The sequence below is a fragment of the Rhinopithecus roxellana genome, chromosome 2 (genome assembly GCF_007565055.1).
Source record: "Rhinopithecus roxellana isolate Shanxi Qingling chromosome 2, ASM756505v1, whole genome shotgun sequence".
Taxonomy (NCBI): domain Eukaryota; kingdom Metazoa; phylum Chordata; class Mammalia; order Primates; family Cercopithecidae; genus Rhinopithecus; species Rhinopithecus roxellana.
In genome coordinates, this window is record NC_044550.1 from 10,964,936 (window position 1) to 10,977,918 (window position 12,983).

Sequence of the window (12,983 nt, forward strand, 5' to 3'; positions counted from 1 at the left end):
ACCTGGTTAATTTTTTTTTTTTTTTTTTTTAGTAGTGATGGGGTTTCACTGTGTTACCCAGGATGGTCTTGATCTCCTGACTTCATGATCTGCCCACCTCGGCCCGGCCTCCCAAAGTGCCGGGATTACAGGTGTAAGCCACCACGCCCCGCCTACTCTCCATTTTAAATCACAGATTAAATCTCTACGTACCTGAATATTTGCCCGTTTGCTGTTTATTTGGCCTTTGAATTCAGCTTAATTTTCACATTCTCCATGAAGCCGTCTCTGACTTGTTGAGTCAATTTGTCCTCTGATGTGTTCCCATAAAACCCCACTTAAAAGATTTAAACTTTAGACGGTCCAAAAGGAACCGTTGATGTCAGGGAAAGCATAAACCAAATTTTATCTCAAGGGGAAACATGAGATTGGATGACTGACAAAAGAGGCTTTGAAAATATAAAACTGGGAGTCATACGAGGAAAGAAGAAAGTCCCAAAAAGAGCCATCCTCTTTGTTAGCATTGAAACAATGAAGGAATATAGCACAGATGAAGATGAAGTTGATGGCCTGGAGAGGAAAGATGTTTTGCCTACTCTTGACCCAGAAGAATAAGGAGGTGGAGGAGGTGGAGAGAAGGAAGAGGAGGAGAAAAATAGGATGTTTGCAGAAGCAGAAAGACAGTACCAACAGAGAAGGAGGAGGAAGAGGAGGAGAATGTCTGCAGGAGCAGAAAGACAGTATCAACAGAGAAGGAGGAGGAAGAGGAGGAGAATGTCTGCAGGAGCAGAAAGACAGTATCAACAGAATAAGGATGGGTGTGGTGGCTCATGTCTATAATCTCAGCACTTTGGGAGCTGAGGCTGGCGGATCACGAGGTCAAGAGATGGAGACCATCCTGGTCAACATGGTGAAACCCCATCTCTACTAAAAATACAAAAATTAGCTGGGCATGGTGGTGTGCCCCTGTAGTCCCAGCTACTTGGGAGGCTGAGGCAGAAGAATAGTTTGAAACCTGGAGGCAGAGGTTGCAGTGAGCTGAGATCTCGCCACTGCTCTCCAGCCTGACAACAGAGTGAGACTCTGTCTCAAAACAAACAAACAAACAACAACAACAACAACAAAAACCAAAAAACCAACAGAATAAATTGCAGACTAATTCCATTGTTCAGACAGATCAATCAGGGACAGTGGTATTCAGTTCATTTGTGAATCTCACTTTTGAAATGGAGGGAGACAGTGAAGTAATTATGGAAAGCAAACAAAATCTGGTCTCTGTTCTACCACAAAATGAAATGACTATCAAACTTCAAACCCTAAGGGTTTCTTTTTTTTATACCAGGAACTTTCACGTTCTCTTCTCAGTGGGACTTAATACAATTATTTATATTTTAAGTTACTTAAGTTATCTGGAAAAGGAAAATGTTTCTTCATTCTTGGGCTCTACTCAGCAAAAGTCAAATCTGAAATTTGTACCATTTCTGCTGTGTGTTGAATTAGTGCTTTGGTTTAAAATGATGTTTTAAAAAAGTTAAGGACATCCTAGAGCTTCAATTGCCAATTTAAAAGTTAAATTACCAAGCTTGTCTTACTTGTGGATTTAAAAAAAAAAAAAAAAATAGAGGCCAAGTGCAGTGGCTCATGTCTGTAATCCTAGCACTTTGGGAGGCCGAGGCAGGTTGATCACCTGAGGTTGAGACCAGGAGTTCGAGCCTGGCCAACATGGTGAAACCCTGTCTCTAATAAAAATACAAACATTAGCCAGGCATGATAGCAGGCACCTGTAATCCCAGCTATTGGGGAGTCTGAGGCAGGAGAATAGCCTGAACCGGGGAGGCGGAGGTTGTAGTAAGCTGAGATCATGCCACTGCACTACAGCCTGGGTGACAGAGTGAAACCCTGTCACAAAAAAAAAAAAAGTAAGTTGCTGATTAAGGCTAATTGGAGCTGATAATCCCACAATCTCAGATTTAAATGAAGATTTTTTTTCTCTTAGATTTTCTCATGTTATCCCTCACATTTATATATCTAACCATTAATTTCACACTAAGGATGGTTCGCTGTATAATAAAAGGAGTAAGATGGGGGAAAAAAAGATTTTAGCTTTACACTTTCTAATGAGTTGTCTATATATTTGTCTTTGCTGATATATCGTTAACAGTAAGGGACATTTTACAATCATTGTGTCTTTCCCCTTTCCCTAAAAACACGCAAACCCACCTGCCACAATGTCTTCTACTTAGAATCAAACACTTCAGAACTGGAAAAAGTCCTGGAAACATCTACTCCGATAATCTTATTTATAGGTGAACAAACTGGGCTCAACTCAGTGTTGGTAAGGGCTCGATAAATGTTAATTGAAGCGAAAGTGAAAATTCAGCCCCAGAGGGTCAACGAGTAGCTTCAAGAGGGCTTTGAAAACAAGTAAAGAAAAAAATCGCTTTCGTGTGGTAAACTTACGGTGTCCAGTCCCCTGGAATGTGGTCTATGATTTTGCTTTTCACTCAGGTTTTGCTCTTATTTTGTAAGAAGAATGAAATAAGCTAATGCATGTGAAACATCGTAGCCGAGGGCCTGGGACGAGATAAACTTAGAAATTGGGGCCAGGTGTGGTGCCTTATGCCTGTAATCCCAGCACTTTGGGAGGCTGAGGCGGGCAAATCATGACACCAGGAGTTCGAGACCAGCCTAACCAACATTGTGAACCCCCCCCCCCCCCCACTAAAAATACAAAAATTAGCCAGGCCTGGTGGCACGCACCTGTAATCCCAGCTACTCAGGAGGCTGAGGTAAGAGAATCACTTGAACCCGGGAGGCAGAGGTTGCAATGAGCCCAGAGTAAGCAAGGGCGTCAGAGTAAGCAAGACTTCATCTCAAAAAACAAAACAAAAAGAAAAGAAAAGAAATAAATTGGTTAGTTGTTCTAGAAAGATTATGGTGAGATAACTTTCAAGAATTTAGAAATAATAAAGGAAATAAGGTTTTCCTCTGATACTTGAAACTTAAACAAAAATAAATTATGAAATACTTATACAATGTAATAATATATACTTGTTAAAATGATAGCATGCATTTTTAGATGTACATAGGCAACATTTTTAGGATATATGTGTGAAATCTCACCTAATCCTCACCACAATCCTGTGAGATAGGCACTATTATTATTATTATTATTATTATATTTGAGATGTACTCTTGCTCAGCCCCCTAGAGTGCGATGATGCAATCTTGGCTCACTGCAACCACCGTCTCCTGGGTTCAAGCGATTCTTCTGTCTCAGCCTCCCGAGTAGCTGGGATTACAGGCACACACCATCATGCCCGTCTAATTTTTGTATTTTTGTAGAGATGGGGTTTCACCATGTTGGCCAGGCTGGCCTTGAACTCCTGAACTCAGATGATCCACCCGCCTCGGCCTCCCAAAGTGCTGGGATTACAGGCATGAGCCATTATGCCCGGCCTTTTGTTATTGAGTTCTGTGAACTACTGATAGCTTTCTGAATTATTCTGAGATTCTAGATTTCAATGATTTACTATTTTTGAAGAAATTTCTGTAAAGTTGCTGAAAACTGTAAGTCTGTAATGATACATATTAGACTAAGCAGTTGGCTCGGACACAAATGAAGTGGATTTTGTTTTTCTCATCTCAACAGTATTTTTAATCATTATGTTATCACTTGCTAATGTCTGTGGGGATGTCTTGGTTCTCTTTCAGTGGCAGAGACAGCATATGTATTTGTGCATTACTTGAAGATCTTTCCACCAGATGAAACTGGGAAAGGACAATGTGCTAAATAGTATCCAAGCCCAGAAGGGAATCTCAATTTGAAGTTAGGTGAATTCCAAACATGAACAGGGATGTCTGGCAAACTGGTAGTGTGGGCCCAATAGGAATCACTTTTATAAGGAAAAATTTCCCTCTTGGGAGAAATCACGTTGAAGAAAAGCTGAGTCAGAAACAATAAACTTGAGTTTGTAAGAGAGCCTTCGTAGGAGGAAAGTAGTGCTCTGGAGGCAGGCTGGTGGCTCTCATTCAGTTTCTTATCATATACAAGTCCCCTGAGTGGGTGTCTGGGACCTAGAGAAAGAGTGGTCTGTAAGTAAAAATTGAAAGTGCTGTTTCACTGAAGGTTGTAAAACACTGATGCCACTGGTTTGAATTCCTCCTGCAGAATTGAATCCTGGAGGAAGAGAAGCATCCTTCCTTCAGTGCCTTTTTGGTGGTGCTTGGTGAGAGATAGTGGTGAAGGCATTGCCTAAAGAGAGAGGCACTAACAGGCAGAGGAGTGGTTGAGACCAGTAAGAACTGCCCTGCCTGGTGGAGCAGAGGCAGAAGCTGATGTCCAGGCTCTGCAGCATCTGTAGGGAATTTGGTGCCTACAGTGCTCATCAAATGATCCAGAGGCCTCCCTGAACACTGCAAAACCCAGAAGAAATTACCATGTCAACAGAGCAGAACCAGATCCTCTGGGGAAGCACAGTGCCGGTGGAAGAACTATAGCTCCAGTAAGCAAATGTGGTGCCTGGTGGGTGGTTGCTGAATCAGTGTGTGTTTGTTAGCATATGTGAGACACCCACTGAAGATGCCTAAAATCACCTCTAGAAACTGACATTTTAAAAGGAGACTGAAGTCCTGCATTATGCAGGTGCTGTGAGCCTGTGACTACTGGGTTATTCCACTGAATGTGACTTATTTGTATCTACAAGCTAGTGGAAGCTGGGTGCTATAGTTTAGATATTTGTCCCCCCAAACCTCATGTTGAAATTTGATCCCCAATGTTGGAGATGGAGCCTAATGGAAAATATCTGGGTCATGGAGGTGGATGCTTTACGAATGGATTAACCTCCTCACTGTGGAGGTGGTAAGTGAGTTCTCACTCTCTTAGTTCCCATGAAAGCTGGTTGTTAAAGAGAGCCTTGCTGGGCGCAGTGGCTTATGCCTGTAATCCCAGCACTTTGGGAGGCCAAGGTGGGCAGATCACCTGAGGTCAGGAGTTCAAGACCAGCCTGGCCAATATGGTGAAACCCCCATCTCTACTAAAAGTACAAAAATTAGCCAGTTGTGGTGATGCATGCCTATAATCCCAGCTACTTGGGAGGCTGAGGCAGGAGAATCACTTGAACCCAGGAGGTGAGGATTTCAGTGAGCTGAGATCATGCCACTGCACTCCAGGCTGGGCGACAGAGAGAGACTCCATCTAAAAAAAAAAAGAGCCTGGCACTTCCTCTCTCTGTCTCTATTCCTCTCTCACTGTGTCTCCACACATACCAGCTTCCCTTTGCCTTCTGCCATGAGTGAAAGCAGCCTGAGGCCCTCACTAGATGCCCAGTTTTGAATGTTCCAGCCAGCAGAGTTGTGTGCTAAATAAACCTCTTTTCTTTATAAAATACTCAGTCTCAAGTATTCCTTTATAGCAACACTAAACAGGCCAGGCGCAGTGGCTCATGCCTATAATCCCAGCACTTTAGGAGGCAGGGGTGAGCCCATGTGTTCAACACCAGCCTGGGCAACATAGTGAGACCCTGCCTCTACAAAAAAATTTTAAAAATTAGCTGGGTATGGTGATATGTGCCTGTAGTCCTACCTACTCAGAAGGCTGAGGCCAGAGGATCACTTGAGTCCAGGAATTCAAGGTTACAGTGAGCTATGATCATACCACTGCATTCCAGCCTGGACAACAAAGTGAGATCCTATCTCAAAAAAAGATAAAATAAAATAAAATAAAATATAACAACACTAAACAGACTAAGACATTGAGCAAATGGATCTACAAAATAATCTAGAGATTAGAAGTTGTCATCAGAAATGTTGGGAATATTTAGGGGGCCGCTGGGCAACTTACATTATAATAACTTAGGTACAAATAGAAAGTGGAATTTCATTCTGTAGTCACAGGTTACAGTGTTGTATAAGTTCTTATTTAAGACTAAATAACCCAGATTGTGAGAATGTACCAATTTACACTTTGGTCATTTTCTCATAGAAGTCGTAGGACCAAACAATGTCTTCATGAGTTGGGGTGGGATTTTATTCCCAAAGAAGAAGGATATATTTATACTATCCTGAGAGTAATATTTGCCTTATGCATCATACTTTTTTTTTTTTTTGTTTTGTTTTGTTTTTTTTTGTTTTTTTTTTTGAGGCGGAGTCTCGCTCTGTCGCCCGGACTGGAGTGCAGTGGCCGGATCTCAGCTCACTGCAAGCTCCGCCTCTCGGGTTTACGCCATTCTCCTGCCTCAGCCTCCCGAGTAGCTGGGACTACAGGAGCCCGCCACCTCGCCCGGCTAGTTTTTGTATTTTTAGTAGAGACGGGGTTTCACTGTGTTAGCCAGGATGGTCTCGATCTCCTGACCTTGTGATCCGCCCGTCTCGGCCTCCCAAAGTGCTGGGATTACAGGCTTGAGCCACCGCGCCCGGCCATGCATCATACTTTTAACAGCAATACTGAACAAGCTAAGCCTTAAGATAGCTGTCTGCTTACAGTCCCTTAGAAAGGATTTTCCCTATAGTCTTCTTCTAGAATATCACTTCTGTGTGTAGTTCTTTTCTTGTACAAGACGACCCTGTCACCTTAACCACAATTGATGTGAATGAGAGCAGTTATCTAATCCAAGGAAAAGCAACCCATCATTCAGTCAAAAACCTATGATTTGTCTGATCATGAAGACTGTTCAACGGAGATAATTGTAGCTAACTAGACTGAAGAATATCACCTTTCTTTGAAAGGAGTTCAACTGTTAGCAAAGGCAAAAACTGAAAGAAAAAGAGAAATGTAATTAGTAGAGCCTACAAGCAGGAGAAGCCAAGAAGGAGAAGCTAATACAACAGAGGCCATTATGTTGAGAAAAAGAAGAGGGTACACGTATTGGTGACTTATTGGAAGGACAATCAGACTCAGAATAATTGTCTCCATTATAGTGGAGCATACAATGGAGCCATTAGAAGCTACCCAGTTACCAGAACAGCTGGACATCAAGAAGGAATTTTCAATTCTCAAATCATGTTCTGTCCCCTTGAGTCCTGCAGGATAGCTTCAGCATGTCTTAATTCCTGTAACCTACTAAACTCTAGCTACTCTCACATGGCTGCAATGAATTTTACCAGTTTTTAAAAAATCAGTACTGATTTAAATAAGTAGGAAAGCATATTAGTAGGCATTAGTAACAAAGTGAAACAAGACTGACAGAAATCAAAATTTAAGAAAAATAAACTAATAAATATCATTTTTTCCTTTTCTTTCTTTCTTTATTGTGAAGATGAGGTTTTGCTTTACTGCCCAGATGGTCTCAAATTCCTGGGCTCAAGCTATCCTTCTGCCTTGGCCTCCCAAAGTGCTGGGATTACGGGTGTGAGCCACCATGCTCAGCCTTCTTTTTTTACTTCTTTTTTCCCCCCGGTGAAAACTGGAAAAGCTGCTAGACAAATTCTAAAAGAGATGTAACACTGGTAAATATTCTTACTCTGTGGGTTCTGAGCATGAAATTCCAATCTTGGCTTCCAAGTATCTAAGGCAAAAAGAAAAAAAAAATGAGAACAAAAATATTTTAAAATATTTAACTTTTATCTTCATTTATTTTTCCCTTTCCTTCCTCTCATGTTAGCCAGATCTGTGCTTTCTTCTTCAAGGGGAAGTCTGTTGTAAGGATGGATGTTGAACTTGCCTGGAAAACTGTCTGGTTTTATTTCAAAAGGCTAAGCCTCAGTAAAGGAGAGAAATAGCGGGAAAAGATAAAATGACTTGCAGAAAGCTGAAGTAAAGAACTTTGCTCAGTTGATAAAACAATATCCCACACACTCGATAATACCAGAGGAATTTGCATTTTGGACATGAGGACCCTGATCCAGATTTGTGGTAGTATTGCTAGGGAGAGAGCAAGAGACCCCAAAGTATGAAATTCTCAGCCCTGGCAAAAAATACCCACGCTGCAAACCTGGTGTGGAAGCAGCTAAGTGCTACTGGACCTGAAGGGATGATGCAGAAAGAGCATGGACAGGTCTATGAAGAGATGACCAATGACTAGTGGGCCTTTCTGTTACCTCCTTGATGCCCTGGTACTGCATAAGATTCCAGAACCATGAACAGCCATGGGGAGACTGGCATCAAGCTTAAAGAATGAACAAAGTTAAATTTCTACATGCTGGGTAGAATTGTGGGTGGGGGAGTATTACTCAGAATCAGAAAGTATCTTGATGTACAAAATTTTTTGCACATCTATACCTGAGAACTGATATTCCCCCCTCCCCACTATACCTGAGTTATCAGAAAAGACAAGAATCAAGCTCACTTCTGAGTTTCAATGGATCACAGTGGTTGTAAGGACAGTTAGGCTCTTTCTAATCACAAAACAAAACGACATGCTCAGGGAATCTTAGGTAATGGGACGTTAAAGTAAAGAAGACAAATTTCTGTCTTACAGCCAGTCCTTTCACCCGTGTTGGAATGAATCTGGAAAGTCGTTTGGGATATTACCAGTTCTTGCCATTGTGTTCTCATGCTGCTGTAGATTCCTGTTGCAGTCCTATGCCATTCTGGTGACTCAGCTAATCTCTGTAGCTGCTATTCCTGCTACTGAGCAATGAACTGACTTCTCTCCATTGTCTTTCTTAGCTTTTGCCATTCATGGTTTCTGACTACTCTTGGCTTTTATTGTCTCATGGCTTCTGATCATTGCCTTTTCTCTGGGTGAGAAAAGGTTGGCTTTGTTCTTTTCTTTTTTTGAATTCTACCCCCATGATAAACTGCTGACTTACTCTGTGTGTTGTACACTCAGCTTTGTAAGAGAGAATATTGATCTATTCATTCAGTCACGGCCACCTCTGTTGGGCAAGGCTATCACTCCTGAATCATTTGCTTATGCCTGGTCCAAGCTGCAGCCAGGGATAGGAGTTCTCAAGCTTTTCTTTCTTTTTTTTAAATTCTTTTTCTTTTTCTTTTTTTTTTTTTTGAGCTGGCTTCCTCTCTTGCCCAGGCTAGAGTGCAGTGGTACGATCTCAGCTCACCGCAACCTCTGCCTCCTGGGTTCAAGTGATTCTCCTGCCTCAGCCTCCCAAGTAGATGGGTTACGGGCTTGTGCCACCGAGCCAGGCTTATTTTTATATTTTTAGTAGAGATGGGGTTTCACCATGTTGGCCAGGCTGGTCTTGAACTCCTGACCTCAAGTGATCCGCCTGCCTCTGCCTCCCAAAGTGCTGGGATTGCAGGTGTGAGCCACCACGCCTGGCCAGTTCTCAAGCTTTTCTGAGCTTACCTCACAAGGAGTTTTAATTGTGGCAGACCCTGTGAGAAAAAGAATAAAAGCGAACACTTACGTATTGCTAACCGTGGGCCAGACATTGTTCTAAATGCTGTATAGTCTGTTCACCCTTCCAAATAATATACCCATTTTACAGATAAGGAAGCTAAGATGGTTAAAGTTGACAATATTTCAAAGATCACATAGCCAGTAAGCAGCAGAGCTAGGATTCTAGCCAGGCAGTCTAGCTTTTTTAGAAGCAGTGCTCTCTGCTTGTATTCTGTGAAATATCTTTATGTTAGGATCTGTTCCTTTATTTTCTGAACTGAGACCGATAATCCAGCTTTTCAATTAAGCCAAGAATATTCTTACTAAACCGTTGATTGCATTTCAATCTTTGAGTATCACTAACAGTATTAGTAAGGAAGATTCTTTCAACAATCCCAGAAATTCATCAAATGCTTGCTTCCTAAGTGAAAAAGAAAAAAGAAATGTTATTAGGGTAAATATTTTCTTTTAATGTTATTCAGCATTCCAAACTATCAGGAGCATAACATAATTCTGTTCAGGGACCTGTACTGTTGTTTATTTTCAAAGAGGACAGAAGCCTTAAAAGAGCAGCTTCATTAATATCAGATTTTTCAGAGTCCTCCAAAAATGTTTTATGGCATGTCCTATTCAGCTTTTCTAAATTATAGACTCAAGTATTTATAGACAATAGCATTGCTTTAAGTAAGATGAAATGATGTTAGGAATTGAAAGCCTATCCTGTTCATCTTTGTAAAAAATATCAGAATAGTGGGAGCTTAAAAAATTAAGACAATTGAACTCACGGAGACAGACAGTAGAATGATGGCTACCAGAGGCTGGGAAAGATAGTTGAAGAGAGAGTGGTTAACAGGTACAAAAATGTAGTTAGAATGAATTAGCACAACAGGATGACTACAGTACAACAATAATCGTACATTTTAACATAACTAAAATAATATAATTGGATTGTTTGTAGCACAAAGAAAGGATAAATGCTTGATGTGATAGACACTCCATTTACCCTGATGTGATTACTACGCAATATATGTCTGTAGAAAAAATCTCATGTGCCCCATAAATATATACACCTAGTACGTACCCACAAATTTATTTAAAAAATTAAAAAATATCAGAATGCATGTAATAAACAGTAATGAATATAAAATTACTTGAGAATCCCTAAAGACACATTACTTGTATTCTTGTAGTAAAGACTATTATTGGGAAAAAACTTGCCTAACTGCAGCAAGTGTTTTGAGAAGAAATATGATTTAACAGTAAGATATGGAAGGAGACTGAAATGCATTATTCAATTGCATTATTCATTTTGATGCTGATAAGACTGAGATAAAGCAAAGTGGATGGTTTATGCAATCCCAGGTTGCATATTGCCACTTTTTGAATTACCAAGAGACATTTAATTAAATAGCATCACACAGTCATGGTGGTCATTCTCACAACAGCAGCTGGACTCACAGCTGGGTGTAGTGGCATTCTTACAAAGGCATTTTGACCTTGGTAGCATGTCTGACCTCTCCTTTGAGACTTCTCTGCTAGCCACTGTGGATCTCACCTCTTGCACTGCTTTCAGACATGCCCAGAATAGAGCTGAAATGGAGTCCTGCCATAAATCAAAATCTGTGAATGGATACTATAAAATTCCTAATTTATATGCTATGTGGTGTGTGTTCCTTTGAGAGACATGAAGATATGTAAATAGAGTAACCAGAAAGGACTGATGTAAAAGTACTATTTTGATAAGAAAAGAAGCAACAGAAATCAGTAAACTCACTTCATGTGAGTGTACCACTAAGCAGTGTGGAATGGCAGCTGGAGAGGGGCTTGTAAGAAGCTGATAAATGTCTGTCAAACAGAGGCTTTTCTTTCATTTGCAAGCTGGTTTGGTGTGATGTAGTTGTCTTTCCTGCTGCCTACTTGGAAGACATGACAAATTATATTGTGTAATTTGAGCCCAAACTGCAAGGTAGGAAAGAATTCCTCTTTCTGGGCCTCTTTCTGCTGAAAGGGTTATTATGAACTCAAGCAGAATAGAAAAGGTTATTTCCTAACACATGTTCCTGGAGAATCAAGTTTTTAGATCCTACTAGCCTGTATGATGTATTACTTTTGCAGTTCAAATGAGAAATAAAGTTTTGCAATGAGGCTTTGGTGTTAATGTACATATCCAATATTCCACAATTTATGGATATTTGTCTTAAGTTTAATTAGTCATTTTCCACTTATTTTAAATTTGTCACAAGCACTCAAGACAAATCAGAATGGTGCTTATTTTATACCACAGCTCTAGACTCACTTTGTAAAAAATTACTTTTAGTTCAACTTGCCTCTATAATCAATCTTAGAACAGTTTTGTAATACATTGTATAATACGTCAGCAGAAATCAATTTGAGCAACCCTTCAGCATCTCCTGCTAACCTCAAAGGAATAGCAGATGACACCACTTGCCATTTTAATTTGTTAAATGGTATTGAGGGAAACCAGATATGCAACACATATTTCCAATTAAACTTTGTAATGCTTGGTTGATATTTATCTGAGGCATTGTATTTTAGATGGTAGAATGGTAGTACAAAATTTTAGTCAACTAATTTTGAGGCTGAATTGTAGAACGAAACATGTTGTTTTCTGTGAAAAGTAGAAAGGATAGTACCTGAAGTGTGTTAGGCTTGTGAGTCCAGAACTCTTTCTCACGCTACTTTTTAGAAATGCTGATGTAGAATTCTCCATTGTTATATCTGAACTGAAATCTAGACCTTGTAATAAATTAAAAAGAAATAGAAAATTTTGGACAAATGATGTGGGCATTACATTATTGTAAATAGCATATTATACGAGTTTAAAAATAATGTTCCTTCTTTTAATAGCTTTTCCCCTTCTTTTAAAATTATTTTTAATTAACACATAATTGTATGTACTTATGATGTTCAGTGTGATATTTCAATTCATGTAGACAATGTGTAATGATCAAATCAATCCCTTAATTTATATAAAAAAATTTTTTTTGAGAAAGAGCCACACTCTGACACCCAGGGTGGAGTGCAGGGATGCGATCACAGCTCATTTTAGCCTCAACTTTCTAGGCTCAACCAATCCTCCTACCTCAGCCTCATGTAGCTGGAACCACAGGTGTGTGCCACCACACCCAGCTAATGTTTGTATTTTTTGTAGAGACAGGAGTCTCACCACATTGCCTAGGCTGGTCATGACTCCTAACCTCAAGCGACCCTCCCACCAACACCTCCCAAAGTGCTAGGATTACAGATGTGAGCCACTGCACCTGGCCTCAACCCCTTAATTTTAAGAAAGTACATATTCATTAATTGATACTAGAAAATTTGGAAAAGTATAAAGAAAAAAACTGTCGTTGTCCAACTAAAGATAGGTATTATCTATATTTAGGCATGGTTCCTCTATATTTTTTTTTTTTTCTTGAGATAGAGTCTTGCTGTGTTGCCCAAGTGGCAGTGCAGTGGCACAATCTTGGCTCACTGCAACCTCCACCTCCTGTGTTCAAGTGATTCTCCTGTCTCAGCCTCCCAAGTAACTGGGATTATAGGTGTGCGCCGCCACGCCTGGCTAATTTTGTATTTTTAGTAGAGATGGGGTTTTGCCATGTTGGCCAGGCTGGTCTCAAACTCCTGACTTCAAGTGATGCCCCTACCTCGGTCTCCCAAAGTACTGGGATTACAGGAGTGAGCCACCATGCCTGGCCATTTCCT

At 40.4% G+C, this 12,983-nt stretch overlaps 1 non-coding gene across 1 annotated transcript; it reads right to left on the reverse strand.

Moving 5' to 3' along the window:
• Positions 1 to 7,363: 7,363 nt before the first annotated feature.
• On the reverse strand, positions 7,364 to 7,425 carry LOC115896178. Its single transcript, XR_004056117.1, has one exon. It is a non-coding gene; the product is annotated as a U7 small nuclear RNA (small nuclear RNA).
• Between the last annotated feature and the right edge of the window lie 5,558 nt (positions 7,426 to 12,983).